At 37.4% G+C, this 13,001-nt stretch overlaps 1 protein-coding gene and 1 long non-coding RNA gene across 29 annotated transcripts in view; one reads left to right on the forward strand and one right to left on the reverse strand.

The window, feature by feature from the left end:
• adcy8 (adenylate cyclase 8 (brain)) overlaps positions 1-13,001 on the reverse strand; it is a 160,563-nt gene that overhangs the window by 106,115 nt on the left and 41,447 nt on the right.
• LOC147837209 (uncharacterized) lies at positions 1,578-6,285 on the forward strand. 2 transcript variants are annotated; one of them, XR_015478863.1, is made up of 5 exons: positions 1,578-2,017; positions 2,256-3,103; positions 3,269-3,465; positions 4,233-4,465; positions 4,674-6,285. It is a non-coding gene; the product is annotated as an uncharacterized LOC147837209 (long non-coding RNA). The 2 variants fall into 2 exon arrangements; XR_015478862.1 differs by having other exon boundaries at positions 1,578-2,040; positions 2,217-3,103; positions 4,674-5,595.

Here is a 13,001-nt window from a genome sequence, read left to right on the forward strand (position 1 = left end):
TCTGGAGGCTATAATAAATAATCTGATGGGTATTTTAAACTGAAAATTTACAGACACATTCTGATCTAACATCTTGTAAAAAGGGTAAAACAGGTGCCCTTTAATGCAACGGGTTACATGCAGATGCTTTGTTATTCTGAGTACAAATTATTTCTGCACCCATTTTTGTTTTCTTTGAATTCCGATGTTTTATGATAAACATCTCATATCAAAGCCAGCTTCCAGCTTTATCTCACAATTTTGACTTTTCTCTGGCGCAGTGGGTAGTACGATCAACTCACAGCAAGAAGGTCGCTGGTTCGAGCCTCGGCTGGGTCAGTTGGCATTTTTGTGTGGCGTTTGCATGTTCTCCCCATGTTCGCATGGGATTCCTCTGGGTACTCCAGTTTCCCCCACAGTCCATAGACATGTGGTCGGAGTATATGTCAGTGTGTGCAAGAGTGTATGTGTGTTTCCCAGTGATGGGTTGCAGCTGGAAGGGCATCTGCTGTGTAAAACATATGCTGGATAAAATGGTGGGTCATTTCGCTGTGGCGACCCCAGAACAATAAAGGGACTAAGCCGAAAAAAAAATGAATGAATGAAAAGTGATTAAGTAGCATTTATTTTAGATTATTTTTAATAAATGTCAAGCTTTCATTTTTAAATTTCGTTATTGCGACAGTTTTTCCTAATTGCAGCTTTATAGCTCACAAAGGAGACTCAGTTGGTACTTTTGTTCTCATAATTGCACCTTTATATTTCACAGTTGCAGCTCTAGATCTCATCTCATGAAGAATTGCATATAATTGTGTTTCAACTGGCTCTCATAATGAGTCCTTCTAGTCTAAAGTCTTAAATGTTAAACATTTTCTCTGAGTTTCCCAGAGGAAACTCATGCCAACACAAGCAGAACATGCAAACTCCACACAGAAATGACAATTGACCCAGCCGGGACTTGAACCAGCCACCTTCTTGCTGTGAGGCGACAGCGCTAACCACTGAGCCACTGCGCTACCCTTAGTCACTTTTTAATCAATTAAATGCTAAACAAATATTAAATATCAAATATGTCTTGTGGCCACTGTACATTTCATACAGTGTGTGTCAATCAAATAAAGCCAGCAGGAGAATTATCAGAGCAAATCTGACCTTACAGTTAAACCATCGACTATTTCAAACCAGACACCCGCACATGCAAACACAGTGCGCATTAACTACAGTCTTTAACACCATAATTATGCCAGCAAAGTACAGCGATATCCGTCGGTGTGCAGCAAAAATCGTTAAGAGTGATTGACTCCCATTGACTGCCACAAATAAAAAAATAAAAAATACACTGCAGACCAACAGAACTGTTAATATCAACATTGTACTCCAGCCAAAGACTCTTCACCAAGCCGAGGAGTCGAACCGAGATTTAATTAACACTCCATTTAATTACTCTAGTTGATTACAGTTGTAAAATGCGGCCTCTGAGATTTCCAATAGATGGGCTGCTGTCCATTGATAATTCAACCAGACAGCAGAGACATTAAAATGCTCATCTGAAAAACTCTGAAACTGAAATTTGACATTTAAGGGTTTTTTTTTTTTTTAAGTGGAGGACTGTAGTCTCCATGGAGCATTTTAAATGGGACATATTATATGCTTTTTTTCCCCATAAATCTCTAGTGTCCCCAGAAGGTTTCTGTGAAGTTCAGCTGAAAATACACCCCAGATGATTTATTATAGTTTGTCAAAGTTGCCCTTATATAGGTGTGAGCATAAATATGCTGTTTTTGTGTGTGTCCCCTTATATGCAAATGAGCTGCTGCTTTTACAGAAGAGGGCGGAGCCTTTACAAGCTATTCTGACCCACTGTTAATTATTAATAGTTTCTGTATTTTGTGATTCACAAGTGTTTTCTCTTCATATACAGTTGTGAATTGCATTGTGGGAGCTTAAACTCTACAGTTTATCAAAGTAAGTTTTACAGACATTTTAGTAATATAATAATACAATGTATAAGAAATAATATACACTCTCACAAATAAAGGTACACGAGCTGTCACTGGGGTGGTACCTTTTCAAAAGATACAAATTTGTACCTAAAAGGTTCATATTAATACCTCAAGGGTACATATTAGTATACCAAAGTGTTCAAAGTAAATTTTTAGGTACTAATATATACTTTTGAGGTACCAATATGGACCCTTCAGGTACAAATGTATAGTTTTTGAAAAGGTGCCACCCAGTGACAGCTCACGTACCTTTATTTCTGAGAGGGTAGAAAGGGAAAGTTTTCTTTGTGGTATAAAAACAAATGTTTTTGTTGTATTTTTGAGTATCCACAAAAAAAAAAAAAAAAAAAGACTTGAACGATGTTTTCTTTCATCTTTTTGACCAAAATGACAGAATATTTAAATGTTTTGTAAGATATAATTGCATGTTTTTAGACATCAAGGGTTGAAGCATTTATGCAGTGAGTATTGCATACTTTTAATAATCCAGCATTTGAATCAAATTAATAAATGCACATCGTCACAAAGTTATTCTCACAATAACAGAAGGGTGTGCAAGCAGTAAACCACTGATTCATGAAGGTCTCAGAAGACATTTTTACTAGAACCCCTAGAAACTTAACTAAGAATTTTTGAAATCCTGCATGTAACATACATGTATTAATTATCACATACATATACAGTATTATTATAAGACTTGTTTCCATATGGACATGATAAGACTGTTGCACGCTCGACTCCCAAAAATCCTGTATAGTTAAATCAGAGGAAAACTGAGGATCTACTGAAGTGTTTGCAGAAAAGTATGCCATATGCATCAGACACTTATCCAAAAGTCTAAAGTTAAAGTAAAAACTATGACTATTAATACAGCTATACTATTTTTACCGAAAATATAATGATGTTTGTCACATGACTACACTAAACAGCATTTATGAATAATGCTGATGATAGTGTGAATAGTGTGGAGTTAATTTTACATCAGAACTTTGATCTTTGTGAAAACATGTAAGTTTAACCATATTAGCCATACAGAATGTTAACAAGCTCAGCAAACATTTTCAGAATATGAAGTGGCATACTTGTTATAGATATGAAGTAAAATTACAAATTCAGATGCAGTGAGCAAACAAAAATGGCAAACAGAAGCAGCGAGTAAACGAAAATGGCGGGACAAACACAGTGAGCGAACAGAAATGGTGGACCAATGCAGCTAGTAAATAAAAATGGTGGGACAGACAAAGCGAGCAAACAGAAATGGCGGGACAGACACAGTGAGCGAACAGAATGGGCAGATCAATGTAGTTAGTAAACAGAAATGGTGGGACAGATGCAGTGAGTACACAGAAATGGCGTGACAGATGCAGTGAGTTAACAAAAAATGGCAGAAGGAGTGAGTAAACAGAAACAGCAGACAGATGCAGTGAGTAAACAGAAATAGCTGACAGATGCAGTAAGTAAATAGAAATAGCTGATAAATGCAGTGAGTTAACAGAATAGTCGATTGATGCAGTGAGTTAACAGAATAGCCAACCGATGCAGTGAGTTAAAAGAACAGCCGATCAATGCAATGAGTTAACAGAATAGCCTATCGATGCAGTGAGTAAACAAAACAGTCGATCGATGCAGTGAGTTAACACAATAGCCAATTGATGCGCTGAGTAAACAGAAATAGCCGATCGATGCAGTGAGTTAAAAGAAAAGCTGATCGATGCAGCGAGAAAACAGAAATGCCAGATCAATGCAGTGAGTTAACAGAAAAAGCAGATTGATGCAGTGAGTTAACAGAAACGCCGGACAGATGCAGTGAGTAAACAGAAATAGCTGACAGATGCAGTGAGTAAACAGAAATGGCCGATCGATGCAGTGAGTTAACAGAATAGTCGATTGATGCAGTGAGTTAACAGAATAGCCAACCGATGCAGTGAGTTAAAAGAACAGCCGATCAATGCAATGAGTTAACAGAATAGCCGATTGATGCAGTGAGTAAACAGAAATAGCCAATTGAAGCAGTGAGTTAACAGAATAGCCGATTGATGCAGTGAGTAAACAGAAATAGCCAATTGAAGCAGTGAGTTAACACAATAGCCAATTGATGCGCTGAGTAAACAGAAATAGCCGATCGATGCAGTGAGTTAAAAGAAAAGCTGATCGATGCAGCGAGAAAACAGAAATGCCAGATCAATGCAGTGAGTTAACAGAAAAAGCTGATTGATGCAGTGAGTTAACAGAAACGCCGGACAGATGCAGTGAGTAAACAGAAATAGCTGACAGATGCAGTGAGTAAACAGAAATGGCCGATCGATGCAGTGAGTTAACAGAATAGTCGATTGATGCAGTGAGTTAACAGAATAGCCAACCGATGCAGTGAGTTAAAAGAACAGCCGATCAATGCAATGAGTTAACAGAATAGCCTATCGATGCAGTGAGTAAACAAAACAGTCGATTGATGCAGTGAGTTAACAGAATAGCCGATTGATGCAGTGAGTAAACAGAAATAGCCAATTGAAGCAGTGAGTTAACAGAATAGCCGATTGATGCAGTGAGTAAACAGAAATAGCCAATTGAAGCAGTGAGTTAACACAATAGCCAATTGATGCGCTGAGTAAACAGAAATAGCCGATCGATGCAGTGAGTTAAAAGAAAAGCTGATCGATGCAGCGAGAAAACAGAAATGCCAGATCAATGCAGTGAGTTAACAGAAAAAGCTGATTGATGCAGTGAGTTAACAGAAACGCCGGACAGATGCAGTGAGTAAACAGAAATAGCTGACAGATGCAGTGAGTAAACAGAAATGGCCGATCGATGCAGTGAGTTAACAGAAAAGCTGATCGATGCAGTGAGTAAAAAGAAATGGCCGATCGATGCAGTAAGTTAACAGAAATGCCTGACAGATGCAGTGAGTAAACAGAAATGTCTAATTGATGCTGTGAGTAAACAGAAATGGCAGACAGATACAGTGAGTAAACAGGAATGGCGGATCTATGCAGTGAAAAAACAGAAATTGCAGACAGATGCAGTGAGTAAACAGAAATGGCAGATCAATGCAGTGAGTAAACAGAAAAAGCAGTTTGATGCAATGACTTAACAGAAACGGTAGATGTAAACAGATGCAGTGAGTAAACAAATGGCGGACAGATTCAATGAGTAAACAGAAATGGCGGACAGATTCAGTGAGTAAACAGAAATGGCTGATCAATAAAATAAGTAAACAGAAATGACTAACCGATGCAGTGAGTAAACAGAAATGGCAGATAGATGCAGTGAGAAATGGCCGATCAACGAAGTGAGTAAACAGAAATGGCAGACTGGTGCAATGAAAAAGCAGAAATTGCAGATTGAGGCAGTGAGTAAAGAGAAATGGCAAACGTGAGTGGAAACATTGAGATTAAGGGATGATATGGTGTGTATTCCTCATGCTTTCAGAAAAAAAGGCTTACTAAAATGTTATTGTGTTGTCCTTTTCAAACATTTTCTGGGTCGGTAGATGCATCAGGAACACATATAGCATTTAAACATAGAAAAAGTCCAGTTGTCATGATACGTCCCCTTTAAGGCAGATGAGCAATGCATTGTAGAAATAATGTTGCTTGCTGTGACCTTTTTGAGATTAAACCCACAACATTTTCTTCCGAACGCTCAGACCTTTAAGTGCCTCCAACTGTTTACATTTGCGTGCTTCACTCCCAGCACTTTTCACTCAAGGTGAATCTGAGTCTAATATAAATGATTGTAATAGTTCTGTATTATTGTGCCCTATTAATCTTTAGTCAGAGTAGATGTGTAGTGTTCAATATATTAGACTGGCACCAGCAAAAGATGTGTTTTGGTTTAGTTATTAAGTAATATCTATGTTGAAGAAAGTGTTGTGATGGTTTTTTGATATTATTATATAAACACAACAGTAATTAGATTCATAATGAACAGTACGGTCTGTACTTCTATCCATCATGGTCTCATTGTCATGTCAGATAATGGCATAAATATGCCATCTGCCCTGACCGCGGTCTGTTACCAAGCCAAAAAAAATAATAATAATAATAAATCACCACTGCATTTTCATTCTGGCTTTCTGCCATTTTTTAAAATGCAAAAAGCAGGGCAATCCAGCTTTGTCAATGGAATCTGTGCAGGTTTGTCTGAGAGATTCGGGATTTGAAGAAACAGCTGCTGAGGAAATGGCAACCAGACGGGCAAAACATTTGGCCACCCTGACAATGGCTAGTGACTGGAGAAAATATACTGGAGGAAAAAATGAAATCTACCAGTCATGAAATTGAGTACAAGGCCTGTCACAATCATACATTTCGTACCAATGATTAACAGTCAAACAAATAATTGTGATTATTTTAATCGCTGACTTTCCTTACTGTCTTACTTATTTAATACATTTGGAATCATTTACATTATAATACAATACAATTAAATGAAACAATAAAATCTACCATAAAAATAGCTGTATTTAATTTATGACATTAATGCTTTGGAAAATGTTTAATGTTTCCATTTCCATAATTTGGATGGCAAAATGGCGAGGCAGTGGCGTAGTAGGTAGTGCGGTTGCCTCACAGCAAGAAGGTTGCTGGGTCGAACCTCGGTTCAGTTGGCGTTTCTGTGTGGAGTTTGCATGTTCTTCCTGCCTTCGCATGGGTTTCCTCCGGGTGTTCCAGTTTCCCCCACAGTCCAAAGACATGCGGTACAGGTGAATTGGGTAGGTTAAATTGTCCGTAGTGTAAGAGTGTGTGTACGAATGTGTGTGTGGATGTTTCCCAGAGATGGGTTGCGGCTGGAAGGGCATTCGCTGCGTAAAAACTTGCTGGATAAGTTAGCGGTTCATTCCGCTGTGGCGACCCAGGATTAATAAAGGGACTAAGACAACAAGAAAATGAATGAATGAATGGATGGATGGCAAAATGTGATTAAAAATGTAACTTGCTTAAATAAAATACAAATAAAAAAACAGCCATATACATGTATGATATAGTTGATATAATATAATATAATATAATATAATATAATATAATATAATATAATATAATATAATATAATATAATATAATATAATATAATATAATATAATATGAAAACATTAAAATTACAAAACTAATATTTGTGGTGGTTTAATGGCTGTTGCTTTTTAGCGGCAAAGCAATGAGATTTTATTTTAGTGGAAAAGATTACATATTTCAATATATTTACAATGCAGACTATGTGGTTTGATAATCACACTAAGCCATATGATATTTTCAGGTATTGTTAAAGTTAACAAACACAAATTACCAGCCAACTGACCACTGGCAAGTTTCATTTACTTGCTAACTCTGATTTTTACCCATGCGTTTGGTCTCGGTATGTGTTTATCTCAGCCTGTGGGTGATCAAAAGTTTTAGGAACAACAAAAAATAACTTGACTTCTGGTTGATCTTTTGGCATCAGAAGTTAATTATTTAAAAAGACAAAGGCCTCTAGATTATGCTTATTTTACCAAAATGAAATATGATCATGCCTTGATGTTTAATTATTTAATTAGGACAGTAAAGGTCTGACTTTGCTTAGACAAAAGTCTTGTCACTTAACAGAAATAATGTACAGTATCGAATATAAAGTCATGATGCAGTGGAAAAAGAATTAATATTGTGTATGACTCTCATGAGCTTAAAGGACTGCATCTATACATCTCTGCAGTGACTCAAATAACTTATTAATAGAGTCATCTGGAATGGCAAAGAAAGCATTTTGCAGGACTCCCAGAGTTCATCAACATTCTTTGAATTCATCTTCAATGCCTCCTCCTTCATCCTACCCCAGACATGCTCAATAATGTTCATATCTGGTGACTGGGCTGGCCAATCCTGGAGCACCTAGACCTTCTTTGCCTTTAGGAACTTTGATCTGGAGGCTGACGTATGAGAAGGAGTGCTATTCTGCTGAAGAATTTGCCCTCCCCTGTGGTTTATAATGTAATGGGCAGCACAAATGTCTAATGTGATGATTGGGATGCAGTTCAACAGATGATTCATCGGAAAAAATCTACCTTCTGCCATTTTTCCAAATGATTAACTGGCAGTCAAGTTATTATTTGTAGCTCTTACAATTGGGATAGACAACAAGACTTTTGTCAGGTAGTGTAAGCAACAATAAAAGGTTGACGGGAGATTCATGAGCATTCAGTCATACCAAATAATATCATTTATATTTCAGGGTTACTACAGCACAAGGTTGCAAAGAAGCAGTTTTATTATGTATTGAATGCTTCCTATATTTATTCATTATTATTTTGCAGAACCAGGTCGAATTACTATCAATTTTCCCTAATCAAACCTAATAAACTGTTACCTATGAATCCTGTCCATGTCACCATCTACAATGTAACACTGATCCAACTACAATCTTCCACTACCATTGTTAGCAGCAGCTGATTGTGTGCTGGGTTTTCGTTACACGGCAGGAACATCTACAGTGTCAGAGATCAAATGCTAGATTGAAAAATAAATTATTAATCACTCAGACATAAATGCACTTAATTGACTTGGCAGCCTATTGTTACTGATCACTATACATCCATGAAAAACACTGTAAATGGGTTACACATATTTCAGTCCTCCAAAAACCTGTGATTATATCTCGCTTCACGTTTTCTAAAAGCCGAGCTGCCTGAAGTCATTTCACTCGGAATCCTCCTCTTAAAATAATCTTTGTTATATTAAGTATTATCTTTCCCTCAAGTCAATGACAGACTATGGTATATGTAGGGCAGCAATGTTCCGCAGCCATACACATGCTCCACTTTTCTTCTCTTTACTTATATAGTGATATATAAAAGGTATATAGAGATTTTTGGAGATAATAAGTCTGCATTTCATCACATTTTAAAGATGCAAAGATATGGACAGATATAAATGCTGATTAATACAATATGCAAACATATACAATAAGAAAATGATTTTGATTTGAAAACCTTAACTTATTTTGATAGAAAAGATCACATATTTCTTATAATACATACAGTGCTCAGCATATACGAGTACCCATCCCATCCCCCCCCCTCCCTACACACACCCCCAATTTCTTATTTTTATTTTCTATAGGACGCCTTACAATATTATATTTGTGCATATAGACTACTTTAGTCAGCCCTGAAGCCAAGTCTGGAGCTAACCCTAACAAAATAACTTACAATAATGGTTAAAAAAAAAAATTAGTAGCTCAAATTTATATGTTAGGGAAAATATGAGAAAAAAAAAGCAAAAATCAAGAGAAACAAAAAATATATACAATTTTGTTTCAATGTTTTTGCAATTTTTTGCATGAATTTAAATTTATTATCTTTGCATTTCTAAAGATGTTCTGCGAATAAAATATTATTTTAATAAATATATCTGTTTAATAAATCTGTATTGTTCAAATGCACCAATATATATTACCCATATTCACTGACAATTGGATAAAAATATTCATTTTCAAAATCGGGTACTTATATATGCTGCGAACTGAATGTATGTACTTCATACTTATATACTTTTCAATTTCTATTACATATTGTTTATACTCAGCGATTTGATAGTTAGGCTCAACCATTTTACATTTTCAGCAATTGTTTATTATTATTATTATTATTTTGTATAATAACATAAAATCAGCCAACTGGCCAAAATTAGAGATAATTTTGAAAACGGAATTTAAGAAAATTTAAGCCGATAACGGACATACAGTATACCGATAAATAAATAATGTGAGGAAAACTGCCCATATCTACCATTTTTTTTCTCCAAAAATCATTTACAAATAGCAATTCTAAAGTTTTCTTTAACTCTCAAGCCCAGCAGCATGCATTTAAAATGTGGAAACAATAATCAAACTCAGTAACATTAAAAATAACAATTAATCCTGCATCAATATTCAAAATATCAAACCAAAATTCAAAACAACAACCAATGTGCCAACAATTTTAAAACTACTTCTGAATTACTAATTCTATTTCACCATTTGCTGTAATTTATAATAAATTTATGAAATCTGCATATGATAAAATGCTTAAATACGGATTTCAAAGATTGTTCATTCATTCATTCATTTTCTTTTCGGCTTAGTCCCTTAGCAGCGGATGCCCTTCCAGCTGCAACCCCTCACTTGGAAAAATCCATACACACTCATTCACACAAATATGGTCAATTTAGCCAACCCAATTTAGCGCATGTGTTTGGACTGTAGGGGAAACCAGAGCACCCGGAGGAAACTCACATGAACACTAAGAAAACATGCAAACTCCACACAGAAATGCCAACTAACTTAACCGAGGCTCGAACCAGTGACCTTCTTGCTGTGAGGCGATCGTGCTACCCACTGCGCCACCATGACACCCTTTAAAGACTGTTGTTCTAAATTTAAAAAAATTTGAAATTGCCATAATCTGCATCCATGTGTGTGCATAGATAGATAGATAAATAGACAGACAGATAGACAACCAGACAAACAGAGACAGACAAACAGGCAGATAATAAACAGACAGACAGAAAAGCAGGCAAGCAGGCAGACAGCCAGACAAACGGCCAGACAGAGAGGCAGGCAGACAGCCAGACAAACGGCCAGACAGAGAGGCAGGCAGACAGCCAGACAAACGGTCAGACAGAGAGGCAGACAGACAGCCAGACAAACGGCCAGACAGAGAGACAGACAGACAGACAGACAGACAGACAGACAGACAGACAGACAGACAGACAGACAGACAGGCAGATAGATAGACGATAGAAAGAGAGGTGAAAATAGACAAACAGACAGATGATTGACAAACAGACAGATGATAGACAGAGAGACAGACATTCAGATTACAGATAGACAAACAGGAAGAAAATAGATAGACAGTAAGACAGATAAGCTAGATGATAGACAGACAGACAACCAGGAAGATAAAAGATAGACAGACAGACAGGCAGATATACAGGTGGGTTAGAGAAAGACAGATAGACAGAGACATACATACAGATTATAGATAGACATACAGACAGACAGGCAGGCAGAAAATAGACAGTCAGACAGAAAGACAGACAGACAGACAGACAGACAGACAGACAGACAGACAGACAGACAGACAGACAGACAAACAGCCAGGCAGACAGCCAGGCAGACAGATGATAGACAGGCAGATAGACAGGTATGTATTAAATAGATAGATAGATAGATAGATAGATAGATAGATAGATAGATAGACAGACAGACAGACAGACAGACAGACAGACAGACAGACAGACAGACAGACAGAAAGACAGACAGACAGACAGACAGACAGACAGACAGACAGACAGACAGACAGATAGACAGGTCAATAATAGACTGACAGACAGGCAGGCAGGCAGACAAAAATGTAGATAAGGATGATAAACAGACAAAGACAGACAGATAGATAGATAGACAGACAAACAAATGGAAAGACGGGTAGATGATAGATAATATAGATAATAGACAGACAGACAGACAGACAGACAGACACAGGTAAATGGTTAAATAGATAGATTGATGTATACTAAATGTGCTTAGTGGGTATAAAAAGCTTCTTTCCAATGCATCGTAAAAATATTGCCAACCCCAAAATGCCTACATTTACAGTATATATTTTATTGTCAATCAGGCGAGAATTCAACTCACAATGTCTCGCTCTTAAAGTAGGAAATGCTCTTGAGCCCCCCCATCATCTCCCTGCACTTTGTCTCTCCATGATCCAACACAACACTCTCAACCCGGTTCTCCAGTTGCTGAAGTGTGTTATAAATGATTGATGGAGACCCTGCAGGAGTTTCCATAAACCCAGAGAGAGCACAAGAAAGCAACCGCATGCAAACTGACGTTCATCTTACCCAGACATTGACGACAAGTCTGCTTGCTAAACACTGAAACAGGTGTGTGGTCAGGTCTGAGGGTGTGTGTGCGTTTGTCCTGCAGTATGAGGGAAGGAGCGATGGGAAACGAAGAGATGCTGGCAGACGAGTGTGTGAGTCAGAGAGCCCTTCTCCATATCTCCCTCCCACGCTTGCTATTTTTACAGTCTACCTCACAGCATCTTCGACCACTGCTTGGACGCACACACACACACACACACACATACATTTTTGGGTCTGGGATTGGCTATTTTGACCTGAATCTGCATACAGACATCTGCAACTAGCCTGAATCTTTGTGAGGACACTGAGCAGCTCCGTCTGACTGTCTCTCTCTGCTGCGATCACAGTGAATAATCTTTGCACCCTATAATTAACTCACACTGCTTCCTGTCTCTTCATTGTTGTACGCGTCTGTCCTTTTGTTTTTGTGCTCTGCATGTTCAGATTGTGTCTGTGAGTGCAGGTGAATGTTATGAAATAGCTGTAGTGCCAGTGTGACTCAGTTTAAATGTGATAGGATCACATGTGCCGGGCGTACTGGACTGACCTCGGGTCATCTTGTCGTTTAGAGTCTGCTGGCGTCTGACAGAGAGAGAAAGAGGCTTTGTTGACTTGTGATCACATGCAGTTCTATGCAACGTATGTCATTAAAGGGACAGTTCACCTAAAATACATTATGTCATCTTGTCATTCCTGTAAAATGTACTTCTTGTTTGAGGCGCAATAAAAGAGAGGAGGTTTTGAAGACCAGGGGTGAAAAAGCTTTTTCTTTTTAAGGGCCAAAAACTAAACTCGATTGAGGGCAGTGGGCCAAAGATATAGTTGAAGTCAGAATTATTAAACCCCCTGAATTATAAGCCCCTCTGTTTATTTTTCCCCAATTTCTGGTAAATGGAGAAGGATTTTTTCAACATATTTCTAAACATAACAGTTTTAATAACTCATTTCTAATAACTGATTTATTTTATCTTTGCCATGATGACAGTAAATAATATTTGACGATATTTTTCGAGACACTTTTATACAGCTTAAAGTGACATTTAAAGGCTTAACTAGGTTAATTAAGTTAACTAGGCAGGATAGGGTAATTAGGCAAGTTATTGTATAAGGATGGTTTGTTCTGTAGATAATCTGAAAAAAAATTG

The sequence above is a fragment of the Danio rerio genome, chromosome 2 (genome assembly GCF_052040795.2).
Source record: "Danio rerio strain M-AB ecotype USA chromosome 2, GRCz13ab, whole genome shotgun sequence".
In the NCBI taxonomy this organism is placed as follows: Eukaryota; Metazoa; Chordata; class Actinopteri; order Cypriniformes; family Danionidae; genus Danio; species Danio rerio.